At 42.8% G+C, this 16,412-nt stretch overlaps 1 long non-coding RNA gene across 1 annotated transcript in view; it reads left to right on the top strand.

Moving 5' to 3' along the window:
* LOC145980638 (uncharacterized) overlaps positions 1-14,296 on the top strand; it is a 64,972-nt gene extending 50,676 nt beyond the window's left edge. The window contains exons 2-3 of the long non-coding RNA XR_014440865.1: positions 5,078-5,262; positions 14,176-14,296. This is a non-coding gene — a long non-coding RNA (uncharacterized LOC145980638). The remainder of the gene's footprint in view (positions 1-5,077; positions 5,263-14,175) is intronic.
* Positions 14,297-16,412: the final 2,116 nt, after the last annotated feature.

Raw genomic sequence — 16,412 nt, forward strand, 5'->3', positions numbered from 1 at the left:
ACGGTTAGGAAATGTGTAATATGCTACAGCGAGTCGTGTTAGTTAGTGCACTGTCTTATCAACTCTTATCAACACCGTGCACGTTCTGTGCGTATACTACAATTAAATTGCTACTTTCGATACTACCATTGCATGCAGTGGCGGCGATTGGGTTCCAAAACTGGGGAGGGGGGAGAACAGTTCACTTTCCCTTGATACATATGGTTTATCATAGTGCGGTAGCAAAAATTGAAAGTGATGGTGCAGTTGCAGTGAAGTTCTGCCATCGTTGATAAATAAAGCACTAATTTAAGTCAACTGCAACGATTCAATACAAGACATTCAAATTCACACGACCGATAGTAGGGTTACACCAGACACACAATAAATTAGTATACTTCAATTATTAAATGAAGGGCTAGAATGTAAAACATGGTAAGTGACATTTTGGTCATTTTTTTAGTTACAAAGTAAAATGTGCAATCCTTCAATTTCCGAGTGAAATTGCCATGCCATACAATTTGCATTGGACTCAGTGAAGACTTCAGAAATTGGTAAGTACAAAAGAAAAACAATTTATCTACAGTATAGCTTCTAATAACCTTTTTCTTAATAAACTCAGAAATGACCATAATGTCACTTATCATCACCCGAGCCCTTCAAATAACTAGACATCCAAGATTGTTTGCGCTTCAGAAAAGTAGAAGTTTTCAATAATGTACGATAGATGTCAGTACCTCTAAAAATATACTAAAATTCTTAAATAATCAATTCTCCTCTTGCAGTAACATTTGAGTGAAGTATAACTTTGAAAGAGAAAGCTATGTTTTAAATTATTATATTCCAGCAATTTATATTCAGTACTACACCATTTATGCAAAGTCAATTTGCTACAATAAACTGTTAACCAGAAATATATTGAGATGTATTACACTTGGACATATTGTTTTTGATTCATAATAATAATTTGCCATCATTTGAATGAAAGCTTTTCTTGCATTAATATTTTGGCGAATAGTGCAGTCAAAATAGGACAAATAAAGATCTAATTCGTAGCAAGCTGAAATTTGTTACATAGCTTCATTATAGAGTTAATAAAAACATATCAAAAGTCCCCTTTTTCGGCGATCACCCTGCCGTAAAGTTCCCCATGTTGAAAAAATGGCGGACAAATTCAAGTTTACACGAAAAAACGGTACTAATCGACAATAGCTTGGATTTTGATACGTATCTTTAGCATAACACTAATAACATCAATTACAACATATTAAGTGTTCTGCAGATCATTGACAGGGTAAGTAATTTTAATATTTCTCATGAGCATGGCATGGACCTATAACAAAATTATATAACTTTCAACTTATAACGGAATTTAGCAAACATGTTTGGTATATAACGTATGACGATGTAACATTTGTAGTCTCATCAGGCAGGCGATTTTTTTCAAGTGTCTCGTTCTGATCACAAACTAAATCAAATTAGTTACTATCGTAATGTAAACCTTAGGTAACTGTAACGACCGCCATGTCAGGCACATTTCAGTCATATATTTGAATTTATCTTATTCGTATACTTTCAAGTTAAGAACTTGGATTAAATTATTTGCACTTAATTGTTTTCATAATTCATGTATATATTTATGTTTTATCTTATGTTATTATATTATTCCGTATTTTTGCAACATTTATTCAGAATTTATAGGCTAATAATTATCCCAAATAATACGATTGCAACGTTCTTTCACGCAAATTTTGTTGTTTGAGCACAAGTTAAATACATTTCTTCTTAATATCGAGTTTTGTTCAACAATGTACAAGATTGAAGTAATTTGTTTTCGTTATAAATACGTAAACTAAATCTTTATTTAATCATTTTTATGTGCAAGGGCAAATATGAATTATTTGATAAAATCAGTTTCATTATTTCTATATAGTTTAATATTGTGATATTATAGCAAAGTATTTCTCCCTCGTTTTCAATAAAATAACTTTTTCCTATTGGCTGTTTATGTTAGGAGTGGGGAATGACGCTTTGTGTATTTGGCGACGTCAAAAGTTTCATGTTGGCATTCTCAATTGTTGCCAACCACAATTAATTTTACTATCGCTATTTAGTATTAATCTGACATATAAATTATCAGTTTTTCTTGTGTTGTTTTTATGGTATGAGTTTGTAGCATTGTACGAAAGAACAATCTGTTATACTGCGCCTCGCGCTAGAGGTCTTGCTGTTAACGGTAGATGCGATGCGCTATTTCTGTCGCAACAAATTTTACTAATCACTGCCTTCGAGCGAGCAGGACCCAACATATCATTTGTTTGAACTGTGCGAAAAAGTATGTAACGCGCGCGATTCGGTATTCAAGTTTTGGACGTTTTTAAATTTAATGATTTGGATTTTATTTGACGTGATATGCAGCTCGGTGGTTACCTTCCTGGTAGATTGGAGATCGCCTTAATCCCGATGCCTGGGTAAGAACTCGTGCTTCCAATTGACTAGCTGGAGCAAGGAGCTGTGTGTTGCCAATTCGTGACTCCTTACCGGGAGTTGCGATTGTGGTGGCACGTTGCATAACACACTACAAAAGACATATCTGAATCATAGAGTTCGTTGCTTTCATCGTTGTCATGTTGGTCATCGACGTCTTCAACATTGTCTTCACTGGAAACATAGAAAACAAAAGCGGAATTCGTTCAGGAAACATCTTGACAAGGGGCACATAATATGAAACATCTTAAGCTTCGTCCCAATAAAATTTAAAACATTTCAGCATTTTAACTTGTAATGAAACTAAGCTCGGAAATATTTCCATCAATTTATGAATTTTCACAAGACGTATCTTTAAATTAAAACATAACTACATTACATACAATTGCAAACAGTCCATTAATTGTATAATAACACGGCGAGAACTAATTTCACTTTGTATGTACACTACAACCTGCATTCGACAACAAAACAATCGAACAATGTTATAGTTTTTGCAATGCAACATACGCGAATATTTCCATTGCTGTAGTCGTACCAAGACACCACCACGAATGCTCTTTTTATGTAACCAGGCCGCACCAGTAAATATTTAGTTTTTGAATCTGCTTTAAGCTCGTCGCACGCAGAGACGCTGCTGGAAACACGGCAACAGAACTCAACATAACCTGCAGACTTCTGGCACTGAAATTCCGGCTTCCGTTCCGCGCTTTTCCCTATAGTGGGCGTTACACTACTTGATTTCAATTAGAAGCAGATGACAGAAGTTCTGTTGCCAGATTTTTCCGTGTTTCCCCGCGTCTCTGTGTGGAAACTGAACAATCCTTTACTTAAATTTAATTTTCCATGTGTCTATATGAATCAAAAGCTAACGAAGCACAATTATTCTTTCGTTGTAACACAAAAAGATAATAATTATTTATTGGGAGACACGGAAAACAATGAAGATATGCTGTGCCAGGAAGAGGAAAGTACTAAAATTAAGAACTAAAGCATACTGTGTAACTAATTATACATAATAATATTTATAACACGGTAAACAATGTACGTATTTTTCCAGGCATTTTTGCGAATACGAAAAGAACCGTGCTGCCATCTATTTTTGGGACACAGAACCAGAAAGGATTGTGGTAAACAAGATTAAATCGAAGCAGACAAACAGTTTAATCCCATAAAAAGTTATATTTACATAGTTAGAACACTTTCAAAACAAGGAAATATGCTTCTTTTTTTACAATAATTTGGCCTATACTGTAGTTTCATTAAGGGCTGAGTACAGTATAAAACTAATGCAGCGCTAAGTCAAATAAAAGCGTACAAAATTACACGGATAATATATGTAAGAATAATAGATTGAAAGCAAGATATGCACATTTCAAGTTATATTTTTCAATATCTTCTATTGTACTCTAATATTAATAAATATTTATTCTTACTTCATGCTGAAGACATCATTGGTCAGATATATCACCACCTCCAAATGCTACAACTAATTTAAATTATCTGTAAGGGTTTTTAATAGTTCCCACCATTCTTACTATTTTCTGACTTCAGGTAGTTGTGCTTTGGGGAACTTGTAAGCAACAGCATGAAATGGTCACTATCAATCCTTGATGAGAGCATGTTATGTACAAATACACTTATTTTGTTACTCCTTATTCAGTACAGTGTTTGTAATTCAAGTGATATGATAATAATATGATAACAACAACAATGACGAACATCATGTTAACAATTATGACACCACATTGTTTACTGTACTGTATGTAGTACTTGTACTTTATGTCATGATGCAGGTTGTAAAGCAGCAGGTACTATTTATTTTATGCCTACACCACTGAATATTTCCAAGTACCTTCGATTGTTGCTCCCAAGCACTTACTTATTCAAATCGTATTGAAACATAACAGGATGAAATCATACTAATTTGATTCGTGTCAGCACTTTCACGACAACAATTTTCTACAAACAGCATGAATTTTAAGTAAAAAATAAATAATGCACGTGTCTCATTTTTAACAGAGGAAGTAATAAAATAATTCCGACCTTCATGTACACTTGCTGAGTAAAAGTTAATGTCGACCTCTTGAGTATATAAGGAGTGACAAATAATTCTTCCAATATAGTTTCCTTTGGGTAACAAGAACTACATACAACATGAAATTCATTGTGAGTAACGTACTATAATTTCTGCATTTTTCGAGATGTTAATTTGTTTACTGACAGCTATTTCGATGAGATAGTACATCAATATAGTTCACAAAACAAGTGTAATTAATTTTCACTAATTATTAGTCTAAGAGACTCTTTAGCAAGATTCATGTACTTTCACTTAAAAGATTCAAGTTTATAAGCATGAAATTATTTACAATATTCAATGAATTATATTAATATCAATAATACAATCAATTTTGTACATAAAGTTCCTGACAAACGTAAAGAAACTCAGACTTTATCTTAACGAGGTGTGTGGCCACCTCATGTTCTTTCAATGTTGCCAACTCATGTAAGGTCACCCCGTAGTGGCCACACGCCTTGTCAAGATTATAAGCGAGAGAACTTTATACATATCTAACGTCGGGTAAATATTAATAATATACTATTTTCACAGGCTGTTCTCGTTCTCTTTGCCCTTGCTGCCTTCGTTATGGCCGAGGAAGACTCTTCCAGGGACAAGAGACAAGTTGTCTACGGTCTGGGATACGGTTACGGTGGTCTTGGCTACGGTTATGGTTACGGATACCCTGCTATTGGATACGGTCTTGGTTACGGATACTACGGTTAAACTATCAAAAGGTAATTAAATGTTTTGTTTATAATTGATACTAATGCTGTCACGGTATCTAGTGACATGTGAAACGCAGTTCGATATAAATTATTTTTTGTTTATTGATTCATTTTATGCACAAACATGAAAGTGTGAGGTTTGATCTTATTTTGTGAATAAACTTGTATCCGAGCCAGACGTCGGAAGCTGGGGACGGGTTTTTCTTGAGTGACAGCCGCCGCTTAGAACATGGCATATTTGCACCAACGCGAAGATACGGAAAGATTATTTTCGTCGCTACCAGGCCTGAGTCGCAGCAGGCGTTCGAACCCATGTTCACGGATGACCAGGAAAACCAGCTGGAGCTCAAGCCTGCAAGGATCCAGGACGCGTCGCCGACCGCGCCTTTCAAGACAATGGAGAGAGGTTATTTCCATCCCTCTGAAACAGAAGCCAAGCCTCTAGAGCGTCCTTTTCAACGGAAGAATTCGAATCTCTTATATATAGGCAGTACTATGATTCCAGACACAGTTTTTACCCGGATTTCACAGAGAGAGCATCTCCGCGCTACACTCTCACGTGATCATTGTTTTGTGTCCGTGGACTTTGTTTCCTTACGTACCGTGAGCGAATCGCAGATAGAGGGTTACCAGTGTGCGCCTTATTTTGGTGAAGATTACGCGGTGATTTGTTTTTTGCCAAGCGTCAACTACATAATTATGGGCGGCTAAAGGAGATTGAGAAGGGAGTCTGTCGACTTCCCTGACGCCCGCAACGATGCATCGCCATCTTCTGATGAAGCCAGTCAGCCAACGCCAAAGACGACATCAAAGCCAAACACTGCCCAAAGCCCGAAGGACGTCTTCAGAACGACGCCGATCGAAGCCCGCCACCAGAGAGAGAGATTGAAGGACGACTCCAGAACGACGCCGATCGAAGCCAGAGGGAGAGATTGAAGGACGACTCCAGAACGACGCTTCCAGACGACGCCGAATCGAAGCCCGTCACCAGAGAGATTCCGAACCGACGCGTGACCACGTACATCCGACGCTAGTGACAAGAGGAACGCCCGAAGTTCTGAGGAGGTGCAAGTACACCATATCGTCGCAATTATTCTTCGTCGCGATCGACCTCGGTGGACAATTTCGCCACAAAGGAACCGTGTGCAAGTCCCGCGTCCAGGAGAGATGATTGACCGCGCCATGTAGCAGAGTCTGGTACAGTATACTTCAGAGGGTCTCATGTACATGTAAACGCGCGTCGTTAGTATCAACACCGTACAGTTAACGCCGAAGTCTCACTTATTTGCAAAGTTACTCAGGAAAACCCAAACCTAACTTCCGCGTCTAAAAATTGTTTTGGTATTGTTATAAAAAAGGGTAATTTCATGTTCAGATGTTCTAATTTAATTGTCTGCATTCAGGGTTAGAAGCTCCATTTCATTTCTTTAATATTTAGTATAAATTGTCAAAGTGTGCTCCATGTCTTGTGTAACCGACCGCCCCGTCGCGCCATTTAATTTGTCAATAGTTGACTGATGAGTCCTTTTTAATTGTGGAAAGCGTAGTTGTTTTTATTGCAAGGTCGTGTGCGTGAAATAGTATTATTTGTTGCATAGTGGTTTTTAAGGTAATTTTTGCTCGCGCCGACGATTGATTAGTGTATTCCGGCAGCTGGAGCCAATTAAGTTTTTGCATCACTATGTAATTGTGTAGTTGTTCTCATTGGACGAGAGAGGCTGATGTGTATTACCCCCGTCCGAGAAACTTGTATAATGTCGTGCTTACGACTGGGTGCAAACGTTCATTCGAACGAAAGATTTAACCACGCCGACCCAATTGTCTTAGTTAACCGCTTTCCGAGGGCTGGCACTTAAGTTAATTTAAAAGAGCACGGGAGCTGGCAGACAAATGCCCTAAATTCACATAAAGGCTTAAAAAATTAAAAGGAATGATATGTTAATGAGATCCATGATTTGTATCCATACTTCACATGTAAAAATACCTCATGAGTGTGAAAGAGAGATAGCGTGAATGTTTTGAGAGTGAGGAGGCTTTGTAAACAGTTGTTGAGTGCAATATTTTTTTGTTGTTACAATATATATTCACCTTTTTTACCGTTCGTCAGTGTTGTTATTTGACGTTTTTTCAGGTACCAGATATTATGCTATTAGTGTTTTATGATTGTTCGAATCTACATATCAAAGGTAAACAAAACAGTGTAACTTTTCAAGGTATTAATCTCCGCCTCGCAATAGTATGACAATAAACGACCGTCTCAGTACCGAACTTGATAACTGGACCGTGAGTCACGACCGGTTTCCCGTACACATAACGACGTTTGGCCCCGTGCCGGGGTATGATTGACACGTCATTTCGGGGACCGTGAGTGCACTCGTTACATTTGGCGCCGCGAACATGGGACGGCAACTTTTGTCATTCCTTTCCAGGAAAGCCAGGTTGCGAGCGGTAGAAATTTCATTGTTGTATACGTCATGCATAAAATTCTTGTGTTAGGTTCCTGATGGTGTGTGTTTTTCGTTTTGTATGTCGAGGGTTATTTTCATGTATTTGTCGTAGGTTCACGTGTAAGGACACGTTATTGGGCGTAATTGGTAACAATAGGGCAGATATTTTTTTCGGCGAAAGCAGCAATGGCAGCTGCATAGGGCATTTTTTATGTACTTTTTGTGTACTATTTTTGGTTGTTGGCGTAATTTATGGCTTCAGGCTGAGTTGCGGGATAAGGGATTCCCGACGGACCTCCCTTTTCTTTTTATGTATCGATTTCTAATTCACATTTTGTGTGAGCTCGCGTAAGTTTGCGTAACTGTTCCAAAGTGCGACAGAAAATCGAGCATATATTTAGCGAAAGGCCTTCATGAGATTAAGAAATCGTCGTATAGACTGTTTGAACGAGAGTGACGTCATGATGGTTTGCGAGGCTTGTGGAAAGGAATTTGCTGATTTCGAAATCGACAGCCAGGGGGCCAGACCGGTTTGTCTTCAGTGCAAGGGCTCCTTGGAAATGGAAAGGGAGATACCAAGTGCCCAAGGGGGTACATCGTCACGTGCGGACAGCGACCACAGCAAGGAAGAAGATGACGTAGGAAGTGGCAGTGGTGCCAACCAATTTCAGCTGGTCCTCCAGATGCTCCAAGGAATGGAAACCAGGATGCAGACCGAGATGCGGACCAACATGCAAGGAATGGAAACCAGGATGCAAGCCAACATGCAAGGAATGCAGACCGAGATGCAAGCCAACATGCAAGGAATGCAGACCGAGATGCAAGCCAACATCCAAGGATTGCAGGCTGAGGTGCAAGGGATGCAGACCGACGTACGAGGGATGGAAGAACGCCTCCAAGGGACGGTTCGCGCCTCCGGAGAAGAAGTGACACAACAGCTCCTTCAGACGATCCAAGAATCCGAGGCTCGAATCGAATCCAGGATCGCCAGGACCGACGCTCGCATCAATGAACAGGAAGCCAAGGTGGCAACACTGGCGCAGAGCGTGCGTGAACAGGAAGGAGCTTTGCAACACATCGGCCAACAATGTGCACAGCTGGAGTCAGACTGCACTCGGAGCAACGATGCCCTCGAGCGACAGGTACGGCGAGCAGCGAGTCTAGCGGAAGGGAATTCCGAGAAGATAAAGGAAATAGAAGAGAAACTGCAGCGACTGAACGTAGCCGATGTTCCCGGATCATCGCGAGAGCCGGCAGCCATGACGTCATCGCAGCCAGCTGCGGTCCCCTCGTCTTCAAGGCGCACGAGTGACGCAAGACCGAATACGCTTGTCAACGGAGGAAGCGAAGTGGAACCTGGACTACATCTTCCATCGCCGCGACCGTTCGAAGCCCAAACTTCAACCCGGGAAGATATACGGTCTGAACCAGCACCGACGAGAAGGGCTCTGTTCCCGCCGGAATATAAGAAACATTTCAAGAAGTTCTCCGGGGCCGACAGGATTTTGCCGTCTGCCTTCATCGAGGAATTCGAAGCAACAGCGCGGGAGTTAGGACTTGCGGATGGGGAGCGATTACTCGTGCTGAAAGGCCTAATGCAAGATCGGGCAAAGAACTGGCTGGATCGGAATGAAAGACACTTTCATTCATACTCGGCGTTTAGGGAAGCGTTCCTGACACACTTTCAGCGCCCTATGCAAGTGGAAAGGATGCTCATCCAGCTGAGGAACGAGAGGTACGACAGGAACGGGGGACTTACTTTTTCGCAATATTTCTGGCGTAAGTTCAATGAGTTCCAAGCTCTCCAGCCACAGATGACCACGTCGGAGATAATTGCGGCCCTAATTTATCATTACCCGCAAGAGATAAGACGGCATCTCAACGGGGCGTGCGTTTTCGATGCAGAGGCCATGTCGCTCACGCTCGAGAACCTAAACCAGTGCGAAGAGGAACGCGAGAGGACGCGGAGTGACAGATGGAACAAAAGGAGACGACCGGAGGATGAAGGAAGCCGAGGAAATAAGCATCCACGCGTTCACCTGGTCCAGCAAAGATACGGTGGGCAGCAACACGCTCCAGGAGCCGAAGTAAGCCGTTTTCTAGACAATCCGCCTTCACCGCGATGCAGACGCCAGTGCCGAGGAAGGAGACGTCGAGGTGGACCGAGCCGTAGGTCGCCGGGTCACCATGGCAACAGCGACAACAACAACTTCTTCAACGGGCGGGTAAGCAACGGCTATTACCAACGTCATCCGGACAGTAGACCGGGGAGCCCGCGTTCTGACAGCGAGAACACAAGGCGCGGCCAGATGGGGGTCCAGAGGAGCCCGACTAGGAATGCGAACGGCCCGGGTTCGAGACATGGATCACCGCAGCCGGGGCCGTCAAATTACCACCACACGGGAAACCGTTAGGAGTCTCGCGTCAGGGCTCAGATGCGGGACAGACTGCACCCAACCCACCTAAATTCGAGCCGAACCACCCAGGAGAAAAAACCACGCCAATCCGGATTCGAGCTGCCTGGTTGGGCGAAGATATGCACGGCAAGGAGGATGCGGAGGAGAAACGCGAGGACCATTGGCCTACGAGATCACCGTTAGTGGAGCTGCGAGTTGGAAACGAGGTGGTAACTGGACTTCTGGATACGGGATGCGAGGCAAGCCTTTGTTCCGAGGCAACATGGCGGCGAGTAACAGAAGGGGTACGCCGGCCACAACTTCGCCACCTACGAGATTTCAGACTCGTGGATTTCTCCGGGAAAGCGAGAGAGAAGCCGCTTGGACACACAGTTCTGCATGCGTCCATGAACGATCACCCAGTAGAAGTTGAAGTTTTGGTGGTCCAGTCTTTGTCTGTCGACTTGTTAATCGGGATGGATTTCCTCAGTCGATATGCCTCGGTCCTGAATATCGGCAAGCATTTCGTAACTCTGGCTAATCGCGACGAAGAGTTTGACGTCGAGTTCATGAAGCCCGGGGAAGGAGAAGACAGCGGGTTCCAGCCAAACGTCGCATGGTGCACCGAGGTCAACCACCACGAGAAGCTTAAAGAGAAAGTGGATTCAACGGTAGCCTCCTGCGGAAGCCTCACCATAGGGGAGAAGAGAGTGTTCGCCGAACTATTGGAGGAAAATGCCGTCGTTCTCGCCGAGCTACCAGGGAGGTGTAACAAATACGTGCACGAAATCGTCGTTGAGGGAGAAAAACCGGTAGTCAGCAAACCTTACCCCATCGCTTTTACGCACCGCCCGGAAGTGCGTCGGCAGTTGCAGCAGATGTTCGAATGGGGCGTCATAAGGAAGTCACGTGCGGTGCATGTAAATCCCCTTCTAGTTGTGAAAAAAATGACGGTAGCCTTAGAATTTGTGGCGACTTCCGCGGATTGAACCAAAGGTGCAAGTTAGAGCGCGTCCGGACATTAAAATTACAAGACACTCTGCAGTTGTTCCACGACAAAAAGGTATTCTCTAAGATAGACATGCTGTCTGGATTTTGGCAAATATCGCTAACGGAAAAAAGCATGCCATACACCGCCTTCGGGTTTGAGGATAACCTGTATGAATTTACGGTTGTTCCTTTTGGCATATCAAACGGGGTACAGGCCTTCACGCACGCCATGGCGGAGGTACTAGGGGACGAAGTCAAAGATTTTTGCCTGTGGTACGTGGACGATATATTGTGGTTTTCGAGGGACGTGGCGGAACATTTTGAACATCTGAGCATCATCCTCACCAAGTTGCGAGAAGCGGGAATGACGATCAAGCTCGAAAAGTCGGCCTTTTTCCAATCAGAGGTGAAGTTTCTGGGACACGTGATAGATGAAAAAGGTGTGAGGCAAGATCCAGCGAAGTTCGAGACGATCCGGAAACTAGAAGCCCCCACGACCAGAAAAGGAGTGCAGCGTCTGCTGGGAATATTCACGTGGCACCGCCGCTTCGTTTCGAACTTCAGTGACATTGCGAGCCCACTCTTCGAACTTCTGAAGCAAGGGAAAAAATGGAAGTGGACAGCCGAACATCAAGGAGCCTTGGATAAGCTGAAGGACGCCGTCTGTGAGCAGCTTTACCTTTATCACGCCGACCTCTCGGACACGTTTTATGTGCAGAGCGACGCCTCGATTTCGGCTCTAGGGGCGGTCTTGTATCAGGAAAAAGAGGGGGAAAAACGGATCATCCAGTACGCCAGCCGCTCCCTGAGAGGGGCGGAAAGGAACTACTCCGTCGGCGAGCTCGAGTATCTGGCGGTAGTTTGGGCACTAGAAATTTTTCATGTTTACCTGGCCGGAGGGCACTTCGTCGTAAGGACAGACCACCGTAACCTACAGTGGCTGCACCGCGCGAAGAACTGGAGCGGACGCCTCACGAGATGGAGTCATCACTTGCAGAAATATTCGTTTGATGTAGAATATGTGAAGGGGCGCGACAACGTAGTTCCAGACGCCTTGTCCAGATACGTCGAAGGAAAGGGACTAACCAAGGTGCGCGTGAATCTTATGCAATTTGATTCCCCGTACTTAACCATCTTCAGTCGTGAGCGATTCGCCGAAATGCAGCGTGAAGATGCCGAGACCGGGGAGTACTACCGTATCCTGGAGGGTCAGCAACCCGCCGAAGCCCGCCGCCAGCGACGCGTGAAGGAGCATTTCGTCATCTCGAACGGGATCCTATGCAAGGTAGACGTCCACAACCCCGAACGCCTGAGGCTGTGTGTTCCAACTGAAGCGAGGGAGAAAATCTTAGAAGAGGCGCACGACAAGTCGGGCCATTTCGGCGGGAAGAAGATGTGGAGGCATCTCGATCACCTCTATTTCTGGAGAGGGATGCGCAAGGATGCGAAGAGGTGGGCGCGAGACTGCGTAATCTGCATGCAGACGAAACCTAACCGTGCGAAGGCGGCCAAGAACCCGACGTCGCTAGTGGCGGAAAAACCGCGGGAGATTGTCTTCGCAGACTGCGTGGGACCGCTTCCGAAGAGCAGCGACGGAACGAGGTACATTTTCACCGTTATGGATGGATGCAGCCGTTTCCTCATGGCCTACCCAGTCCGGACAACCACGACGAAAGTACTACTACAGAAATTGACCGGCACCTACTTCGCACACATGGGGACCCCACGCTACGTGCTCACCGACCGAGGAGGCCAGTTTACGAGTAGCCTACGGAAGAAGACGTTGGAAGAGTATGCTGTCAAGCCCATATGGACACCGAGCTACCGACCGCAGGCGAATAAAGTAGAGCGCATGCATTGCGAAATGAACCGTCTGTTGCGAGTATTTTGCCACAAGCAACATAACGAATGGAGCAAGCATATTCCATCTATTGTGCTCCTTCTCAATAACACGGAGTCAGACACCCTAGGGTTCGCGCCCGCAGAGCTTCAGTGGGGCAGCACGCAGCGAAGAGACGTAATCCGCCACTTCGGTCTCAAGGAGGGCGACCACGACCTAACTGCCAACCAAAAGGTCTTAATGGCCGTGGAAAGGACGAGGAAGGCAAGACAAACAACAAACGAGAAGAGGGCACGAGACGGCGCAGGGGTTAAAGCAGGTGACCTCGCGTTCGTGAAAAATCACGGACTCAGCTCGCAAATTGAGGGAAAGATAAAGAAGCTGTTTTTTTATGTACGACGGGCCGTATTTCTGTAAGAGCAAGCTAGCCGCCAACATACTTGAACTGGTAGATTGCACGACCGGAAAAACGCTGGCGCCGCAACATGCAGAGAACTGCAAAAGGTGGAACTGCTCCGACGAAAAGCGCCAAGAGTGGTTAGCGCGATATAAAAGCACAAGCGAGTCCTTGGTTTAAATTCTGATCAGGATGTGAGGTACATTTATCCTATTTTTGTGTAAATTCCTAGAGTGTACAATATGTATATTTATTATGTAAATTGGAGGTATCATTTATATCATGTGTGTTGTGTTATCGAACTGGTTGACTTTTCTCGTACAGGGTGTTAAAAAATTTGTAGTCAAAATTTCATGCCCCAGAGTAGTAAAAAAAAAAAATTTATTCGCCTACAGAATTTTTTGATCGGAAGGAGGGCGAAATGTCACGGTATCTAGTGACATGTGAAACGCAGTTCGATATAAATTATTTTTTGTTTATTGATTCATTTTATGCACAAACATGAAAGTGTGAGGTTTGATCTTATTTTGTGAATAAACTTGTATCCGAGATAACTGGACCGTGAGTCACGACCGGTTTCCCGTACACATAACGACGTTTGGCCCCGTGCCGGGGTATGATTGACACGTCATTTCGGGGACCGTGAGTGCACTCGTTACAATGCTGCCGCATTATGTTCTCAGGCATTAATACAAAATGTACAATGCCAGGTAGGTAAACGGCACACACATTAATCACAAGTGCTCAAAATGTTTATTAATAATGTTATAGATGGCATTTAGATACTTAATTTTTGTATATCTTCAATTTATTATATTTTTCTAAAACACATCACCGCATTTGTAATTTCAGATTCATCAGTGAACCTGGTCAATGTACTCCAACAGCCTAGATGTGTCTTCTCTTCCGATTTACTCTCCTATGCTTAGACATTATGTTCTATTATTCTACTTTTCAACCTTTCAACACTAAAACTGTGATATTCTTCTTGATTTTATGAAAATAAAAAATAATTTCCAAAGTACTGAATGCATCTTTGTTATCCTGTACTAATGTAAATGTGTGTACATTTGCCTGATTAATATGTCATACAAGGAGTTATTATTGAATATTATGAATGTAACAAACTTATAGTTTAGTATAAAGCTAATCTTTATTGATACGCCTTTTGTACGAAGTCAAATCAACAACTGCATTAGAATATTTTAGATCTTCGCAGATGGACAAATCGTCAAAGCAAATTTGAAGAATAATTTCGGTTGTATTTTGTCGAGACAGTTCATTACAACTACTTTAAGAAGACAGGTGACAAGATCAGTGTCAAGAAGAGTGTATTGTGAATAGAATAAATAGACGATTCTGGTCTCGAAAACTAGATAATACCGGCGTTAGGAATCGATGTGCTGACCACGTACCGACTAAAAAAAGGAGACCTGCAACAGTCTAAAAAGGCTATTGTACATGGCTATTACGTCTTTTTAGTAAAGCGTTATATAGGGTGAGGCAGTCAAATGGAAAGATTTAAAAAAATCACAAAATATAGATAGACCAAATATTATTTATTTTTTGAACATGAATGTACTGTACTGTACTGTACATGAGTTGAAATTACTAGTGTACCTGAAAAATGTTAATTTCTTTTTAATATGGTGTCAGTAAGATGGCGTCCTTGGTGTTGCACACATTGTCGGACTCTCAGAATAAATGCGCCCATGACGCTTCGTAGCATCTCCAACGGAATGTTGTGGATCTCTTGCCGAATTCGAAATGCGAGTCTAAGAACATCCATAGACACTCTCGCAGTATGGCTAGTTGCACCATCTTGCTGGAAGAGTGTTTCTTCACCTGGGTCATAGTCATCGAGGACAGGCAGGAAAAAGGTTACCAATATGTCAGCATAACGTGCAGCGTTTACCGTCACCGTATTACCGCTCAAGGTCACGCCCCCAGTCATTCCTGAAATCTTTCTATTTCATTGCCTCTCGCAACGTTATGGGTGGATTTACTCTGAGACTCCGAGGTCTCACCGATGGCGCAGTGGTAACGTCGTCGCCTCGTAATCAAGGGGTCCCGGGTTCGATACCCGGTGGAGGCACATTGTGGTTCGGATCCCACTTTAAACTGTAGGTCCAGTCCCGATTAGCCTCATTACTGTGCAACACCAATTCAATCAATCAATCTGAGACTCCGTGAATGTGTGCAAGACCAAAAACGCCATCTTACTGACACCATATCAAAAAATGAACATTTTTCAGGTACACTAGTAATTTTCAATCATGTACAGTACATTCATGTTCAAAAAATAAATAATATTTGCTCTCTCTATTTTATGTGATTTTTTTAAAATCTTTCCGTTTGACTGCCTCACCCTATATATTGCGATATAGTTTCTCTTGCAACCTTAGAACACGCCATATACTTCTATCCACTATTACACTCTTGTAAAGTATTGACGTGGTAATAAGATTACAGTGCGATAGAGTAAAAACATCTGAATATTCAAATGCTACTACATTTTCAAACAAGAAATAGTTATTACAACAACTACAACATGTAACATTGCGGGGTATGTTACAAACACGACCTTGCCATTATGTTTATACTAATTTTATACATTGCGATTGGACAAGCTTCCTGAATCTAATGAGTAATACAGGGGTTGGACAAAACTATGGAATCACCACGTTGAGGTAAGAGCTTAAACTGACGTACGTTTCCTTCCTCAAATTGGACGTGGTGCGATATGTGTTGGTTTTCCTGTAGGAATCATGTTGACTTGAATCTGTAGGAGGTTGTAGACATCGTGCTGTGCAGTTGATACTAAATCATATCCGAACTTACAGAGTTTCCAAGAAAGCAAATTGTTCGTGCCCGCATAGCTGGTGCATCTGTGACCAAAGTAACCAATTAATTTGTAGTATCGAGAGGTATTGTATTCAAGATCATGACGTCATAGCGTTTCTGGAAAAATCAACACCGGAAAAAGTAAACGAGGAAGAAAGTGCAAAGTGAGTGACAGAGCTTCCTGAATATTAAGGGGGGATTTTGAACACAAATAAGAAAACAACTGCTGTCGGTTTTGGAGAACA

This window comes from Lepisma saccharinum, chromosome 28 (genome assembly GCF_977018435.1).
Source record: "Lepisma saccharinum chromosome 28, izLepSacc3.1, whole genome shotgun sequence".
NCBI lineage: Eukaryota > Metazoa > Arthropoda > Insecta > Zygentoma > Lepismatidae > Lepisma > Lepisma saccharinum.